Source organism: Miscanthus floridulus, chromosome 8 (assembly GCF_019320115.1).
Source record: "Miscanthus floridulus cultivar M001 chromosome 8, ASM1932011v1, whole genome shotgun sequence".
NCBI lineage: Eukaryota > Viridiplantae > Streptophyta > Magnoliopsida > Poales > Poaceae > Miscanthus > Miscanthus floridulus.
Genome location: NC_089587.1, coordinates 47,941,811 through 47,946,905, shown reverse-complemented (window position 1 = coordinate 47,946,905; position 5,095 = coordinate 47,941,811). Strand labels below are relative to the sequence as shown.

Below are 5,095 nucleotides of genomic sequence, written 5' to 3'. Positions count from 1 at the left end.
ACCCGAGGACTAGCTTGAGCTTGGGATGTTTGCAGAGCTTTCTTGCACTAAAACTTGTTGAAAATGCTTGAAAAAAACTTGGGAGCAAGTGAGTGAGAGAGTGAAAATGTGAGAGTGTGAGAGGGGTGCTCCCGGCCACCCTTGGCTTTTATAGCGCCAAGAACCGACACCAGGGGCGCCACCTCAGTGGACAAGAGCCGTTGGAGGCGACAGAGCGCGTGCGGCTCTAGGCCTGGTGCGGCCGCACCTCGGGTGGGCCCTCTGCTGCTCCCCTTTGGCTGGTAACAGCCAATGGCTAATTCAAAGCCGTGACCATTGGGATTTTGGCCAGACACCCAATGGTCTACTCGATTTTGATTTTCGAACAAAATTTTATTGAATTTTTAATTTTTATAATATTACAAAAATGATAACTAGTAATAATAAATTATTCTTATTGAGGAAATGATTTTTATAGAATTTTTCTGAGAAGTTTGTTTTGAAGTAAAAATTCAAATTTTTAGTTTATAAATATTTATTTTGAATATTTTCTAGATTTAAAGATAACTACCGATTTACCTTCGGTAAGGGCTCGACATTTAGTCCATCGGGCAGGACTTTTCCTCCTTCACTGATCTGTAGCTGTATTAACAAACTCAAAGGAATTCTCGGGTTGCCCCAGGGTTTTCCCCGTGTTGTCGACAGAAATAGCAGCAGCTATTTGCGAAATTTGAGTTTCTATCATTTTGTTAAAGCTTAATTGATTTTTGATGGAGGACGATAAACTTTCTATTTTAGAGTGGGTGTTCTCTAGCATTTTATCATTGTACATCAACTTTTTAGTGATATTTTCATTAATTTTGGCTTGGCCCAAAACCAAGTCTTTAAAGGAAGGTTGATTCTACTTATAATTGGAATTGTAGTTCGAATTACCCTGCAGGCAGGACTGGTTGCTCCACCCATTATTACCTTGTGGTTGGTGAAACCCGTTGTTGATGTAGGCAGCTTCTTTGTGGGTTTTGGGGCAGTCATTCCCTGAATGGCCAACATCGCCACAGACCTCACACGTCATATGTGAGTCCAAGGCCTAGACGATGCCCGTCATTGCTTTTTTGTCTTGGTCCCGTTCCTCCCGTCTTTTCATCAAAAGGTCTATTTTTGCGGGTAAGTATATCCGTCTCCTTCACGGTATGCATGCCTTTTTGTGTTTTTCTTTCTTCCCCCAGGTTTGATTTGACACTATTTTGTGGATGAGAGTCGTGGCTCCATCAATGGTCAGAGAAAGAAAAGCGCCTCCAGCAGCCACGTCGATTTGCCCCCTAGACATAAGTGTTAATCCATCATAAAAATACTAGAGCACTAACCAATTTTTGATCCCGTGGTGTGGGCATGCTTGGATGTAGTCCTACAACCTCTCCCATGCCTTGAGAATGGATTCCGTGGTGTTTTGCTGGAAGTTCAAAATTCATCCTCTTAGGGCATTGGTTTTGCCCATGGGGAAGAACTTGGCGAGGAACGCCGTGAAACATTTGTCCCATATGTCGATAGCTTTCCATTCCTTGTAGAACCACTATTTCGCCCTCCCTGAGAGGGAGATGGGAAACAAGTGGAGCCTGATGCTCGCTGGGGCGATGTCCTTGATGATGATGGTGCCGCATAGCTTGAGGAAGTGTTGGAGATGCGCGTTCGCATCCTCACTTGGCAAACCAGAGAACTGGCTTTCCCGCACCATCATGATGAGGCCAGTGTAGAGCTCGAAGTTCTCGTTCCCAATGTTGACAGCCGGCCCAACGGGCATGTTGGCAACAATAGGGATGGAGTAGTCACGGAGCGTCTTGGCCATAGTTGGAGTAGCGGATGGTGCGGTGGTGACTAGTTCATCTATCGATGGAGTGGTAGAAGAAGAAATGACATGGGACTATTTCTTCCTTAGGAGTGCCTCTGAATCTTCAGTGTAGTTGTTTGACAGATCGAAACCGGCCATACGCTATCCTATTTTCATCCTCAACAGGAGAAAACAAGCAAAGTTAGCCTACATAAACAATGGCTACCGTACATGCATATTATCATGAACATGTCCTACTAGATTCTTTAATCAATATGCCTTCCCTAGCAACGGCGGCAGAAATGCTTGTTGGCATTTCTTAACACAATCACTAAGTATGGAGATAGAATCATCCTCAACAACGGCGTCAAAAATGCTTGTTAGCAATACTTAGCAACATCACTAATATTTAGCAATGTCACTAGGTAAGCCTTGATAGTTCCTTAACAATTTTAGATATTTATCCACGAGTGCATGGAGCTATTATTGTAGCATTTCACCTAGAAGTATTCAGGGTTTCGTTATTTATATTTTTCCAAAGGAAGGCATTTATTGATTAAGAGTCTAGTATGGATATGAACTTGAATAATATACTTGCAAGTGCACCAATGTTTATAACAGGGGTAAGAATGGTGATTTCAAGATAGTGGACACACATGTGAGCATTCCTCAAAGGATAAAATAAAAAGAAAGGATAAAACAATAATCCTAAGTAGAGCAGGCATGGTCTAGTATAGTCATACAAAGATTAATTAATGATCACACAAGTTACATAATTAGCTTTAGCACTATGTGTGAAGTAGGTCGGGAGGCCACCGAGTACTCGCCTGCCAGCAACCTCATGTGACAATTTAGACTCCTACACCCTAAATGAACGTGGGGGATTACAAGGGACGAACATGGCTATCACCACCTACCGCCTACCCCTCAACCGTAGAGAAGGACAATGCATTCACCTGTCTCTCCATACCCAAGCACCTCGCTTGTGTATGCAGAAACTACCAAAATCAACCTGGGACTCTGACCCTACAGATCGACAAGTAAAAGACTTGGGCACACTTGACGGCACGATGAACCACCGCCTCAACTTAGCTCTAATTCCAATTATATAAGTTATATGAGTGGTTAAGCATAAAGTCATGCATGCTACTCTCATGACATATAAACTATATACGAGTTCATATATCAAGATCATAACACAACAACTATACTCTAGTTCATAAGTATGACTATAATTGTAAGATGACAACATGACTTTGGAAGAACTCATATTTCTATTCATACCCAACAATCTCTTCTTCCAAGGAGCCAAGCCCTCCAAGGTAGCTTTGCCTTGCTCTAAAACACTACTAAAAGTAAAAAACTAGAGAGGAGAGTGAGGTGTTGCTCAAGTGAAGTGTGTGTTGTAGAGGGGACTCTACCCGCTATTTATACAAAGCTATGAGGTGGTGTAGAGGCTATATTTGGCGGGATGCCCGGTCTCCACCGCCTCTCCATGTTACCACCATACGAAGGAGCGACAGAGCAGCACTGGAAGGGGTGCACCCTAACCGAGCTAGCTCGCCGCCGCCTTCACGTGGTGGACTCTGGAGTGGGTCTAGAATGGTCCTTGGTTCATACTTTGCCTAGATAACTTGAGTTGATGGGCTTTTCTATTTATTCCTCTACGCAAATCAGCGTTGGAAAGCGCCTTTTGGTGTAGCTTCTCCCATGTGGAACAACGATCTCCAAATACATGTGGAACTTGGTCAATAGTAAATGCATTTGTGTTTAAGATTACCAATTTCTCCTCTTTTTGTGTCTTAATTGGCGGTTGGATTTGATCGTTAAGGACCGCCAACAGCCCCCCATTTCAATCAAAAGCTGTTCACCTAGCACGCCGCCTCTAACCGCGCCTGGGGGTACTGTAGCTTCATGACCGCCTCTGAAGATCAAGTTTCAGGGGCGGTTACATTAAGAAAATTGACTCTAGAAATAGGTGTATTTTTAGGTGTGGTTGTGTTAAGAGAACCGCCTCTGAAGATCCATTTTTAGGTGCGGTCATCTTTACAAAACCATCCCTAAATAGGACCTATTTTCAAAGATGGTTTCTTAAGAGAATTGCCCCTGACAATGTATTAACAGAGGCGGTTCTCTTTAGTCAACCGTCACTAAAAATGCCCCCCTAAATACCCCTTCTTCCTCCTCGGGACAGTCTACTGAGCACCACTGTTCAACTCACATGGAGGGTGAGAAATAGCAAAAATAGAGGGGGAGGTTTTTCCCTTTGAACCTTTGAAGGAGTTGGGTTTGAGAGGTGAGATAGTGGCATCCCTAAACTCTTTTCAAACTTTTACATGTTCTTTTCTTTCACTTAGAGATCTAGAGAGAGACATGCATGATGTTAGATTTTTTTTATTTTTCCTAGTAATTTAGACTGATTTTTGCTCAACTTACTTTGGCTCACATGAACTCTAGTTAGTTTCTATACTTACTTTATTATTTTTTAAGCTTTAGGTCTAGAATAATATAATATTTGTATAAAAAATAGACATCAATTGCTTCAACATTTATATGAGAATAATACCTTGATGCAAATATACCTTTTATTTTTTAAGGACACATATGGACAGGTCATGAATGTACACGAAACGAAGACATGAAGCTTCCTTCATACAAGATGTGAATGGTTTTATTGAAGCAGCTAAAAGGCACGCTTTGATTAAGCAGACAAAGGATATATATTGTCCCTGTTTTGACTGTCGGAATCGTATAGTATGCCGAGATCCAAATATGATAAGATCACACTTGGTAAGAAGGGGTTTCATGGAGAACTATGAGATTTGGGATCATCATGGTGAGAGATGTACAGAAGCAGGCAACATGGAAGGTACAGATGTACTAGAAGTAAGGGAAGATGACAATGCCCATCTTGTCATGATGAATGATGGTATAGGAGATGACGTTGCAGGCGGTGGTGGTGGCGAAGGTTGTGGTGGTGTAGAAGGCTATGGTGGGGATGATGATGGTGAAGACAGCAAAGAAGATGAAGAAGAAGACTTCCTGGATGACATGTTGCGTCACATAGAACAAGAATTACTATTGAAAGGGATAGATAACTTAGAGACGGTACGGAAGGCAAGGAAAGAATATTTGTACCCGAAGAAAAAGGGTTGTGAGAAAAGATGGTCATTGCTATGTTTTGTGCTAGACATGCTGATCTTCAAGGCTAAGTATGGCTGGTCCGATAGGAGCTTCAACGACCTATTGACTTTGTTGGCTGCGGTGCTTCCTAAAGCAAACTTTGTGCCT

General features: G+C 42.3%; 1 non-coding gene across 1 annotated transcript; it reads left to right on the top strand.

Annotated features, from left to right (window-relative positions):
* Positions 1 to 1,352: 1,352 nt before the first annotated feature.
* Positions 1,353 to 1,459, top strand: LOC136478715 (small nucleolar RNA R71). The gene has a single exon (XR_010764431.1). It is a non-coding gene; the product is annotated as a small nucleolar RNA R71 (small nucleolar RNA).
* The last annotated feature ends 3,636 nt before the right edge of the window (positions 1,460 to 5,095 follow it).